This window comes from Chrysochloris asiatica, unplaced genomic scaffold (genome assembly GCF_000296735.1).
Source record: "Chrysochloris asiatica unplaced genomic scaffold, ChrAsi1.0 scaffold00110, whole genome shotgun sequence".
Taxonomy (NCBI): domain Eukaryota; kingdom Metazoa; phylum Chordata; class Mammalia; order Afrosoricida; family Chrysochloridae; genus Chrysochloris; species Chrysochloris asiatica.
The window spans coordinates 3,776,036-3,778,361 of NW_006408628.1; positions in this window are offsets into that span (position 1 = coordinate 3,776,036).

Genomic DNA, 2,326 nt, shown 5'->3' on the forward strand with positions numbered 1-2,326 from the left:
ATAAATAAATATATAAATAAGCACACTGTCTAGTAAACCTTTCCATGGATCTCCTGAGAAATCACACTTTTATCAGGTAATAGATCTGACCTGCCAAGGCTCACCATCTGTCTTCACCTTTGTTCTTTCTTCTGCTTTACTCATTTCTCATCTCTTTCCCATTTCCCTTCATCTGCTTCTACTTCTACGCAAAATATTTTCACACACAAAAAATTTGATGACCCCATAGATCATCAAAGATGACAAGGAAAAGAGAAGCACCTGAAATAGTGTTCAAGTTTACAATGATTTTCTTTGAATTCGTGACTTCTGAAGTTTTAAAAGATATTCTTATAAGCATATAACAGAAAGGTGTAAAAGGAAAATTTTAAATATCCAAATCCATTTGCTTCCATTAGTGGCTAAACATCTGTCAAGAAATATAAGTTGTTAGGTGCCATTGAGTTGGTTCTAAGTCAAAGTGACCCTACATAGTGTTTCTGAAGAATGGCTGGTGGGTCTGAATAGCACGAGTAAAGTATGCTCACCAACCTTCCAGTAAGCAGTCCAGTGCTTCTCCTTCAGTACCACCCAGAACTCCAGATAGAAGTTACTGTTAAGTGCCATCAACTCTGTTCCTGTATAGGGTTTCCGAGGAGCAGCTGGTAGATTTTAACCGCCAACCTTGTAATTAAACCAGTCCAGTGCATTATTTTGCAGTGCCACAGCGTCAATCTATTGCATCCCATATAAGAAGATACAGGTTTGCCTCATTGTTTTGTGACTCACTTTATTGAACTTTACAGATACTCCTTTTTTTTTTACAAATTGAATATTTGTGGAAACCCTGCAAAGAACAAGTCTATAGACACTATTTTCTGACAGTATGTGCTCACTTCATGTCTCTGGGTTACATTTTGGTAATTCTCACAATATTTTAGACTTTTTCATAATGCCATTGCATACTACTATACTCCAATATAGTGTAAATATAATGTTTGCATGCACTGGGAAACCAAAAAAATTGTGTGACTCACTTTATTGCAGTAATCTGCAACTTAATTCACAATATTTCTATGGTATGCCTGTAATTTTTCTCTACTTCATTTACATTTTAAAGGTTGGTGACAGCCAACCTCTATTGGTACTATCCTACTTTGAGTAAGGTTGAGCTGGGTAACCTAGAGGATGTTGCATAAATGATGGGGTGAGACATCAAGGTTAGACCATAAATGATATTACAGCTTCCTCCTTGCTGTCTCTTCGGTCACTCACTCAGTTGGAAGTCAGTCACCAAGTTATGAAGATACTTTACGCAGCCCTGTGGAGAGGTCCAAGGATGAGGAACTGAGGCCTCCTGCCACCTGTTAGCATCAACTCGCCTGCCATGTGAGTAAGCCACCTCGAAGCAAAACCTCCAGCCCCTGTCAAGTCTTCAGCTGAGCTCAGTCCTAGCTGACACCTTGACTGTAACCTTATGAGAGACCCTAGCCAAAATCCACAGAGATAAATTGCTCCCAAATATCTAATCTCTAGGAAATGTATGATATGAGAGATGTTTATTGTTGTTTCGAGCCACTAAATGTGGGGTAATTTGTTATTCAGTGATAAACAGATAGCTAGCACAACTAAACTTGGTACAATTATAGCATTGTTGTTGTTAGTGTTAAGTGCCATTGAGTTGGTTCTAACTCATAGCAACCCTGTATACAGTTTCCAAGGAATAGCTGGTAGTTTTGAACCATTGACCTTTCAGAAAGCAGTCCCGTGCTCATTGCTTAGAGTTATTATTTATTTCATTTATTTTGCCAAATAAAGCTTTATTTATGTCATGATGTATAAGAGCAATTTAGAACAACAATTTTAAAAAAACAAACATGGAACTTGGAACACAAAAACATCAGCCTCTAGGATCCTGAGACCAGAAGAAATGAATGGTGCCTGGCTACTATTACTAACTGTTCTGAAAGGAGTCACATTAGAAAGTCCTGGATAGTGTCAGAGAAAATGTAAAACAAAACTCAAAATTATAAAAAACAAAAATACCAGATTTACTGGTCAGAAAAGGACTGGAGGAACCAGAGACTGTGGCCCTCAGAGAACCTGCAGTCTGGAACTGAACTCACACTCATGACTCAATTTTCAACCAAGCAGTAGATAGCTACAAAGTGGGTACAACACCACTAGTAAGGTATGCTTACCAGGAGATGCTCAACTCTTCAAGATCAAAAGGACAGTATTTACCTAAGGACAAAGTTGAGAAAGTTTGGAAAAGAGGGTGAAATTGAATAAGAACCACAGGGAGGAAGTAGGAAAACTGATATTACATGGAGGAGATTGCAGTCAT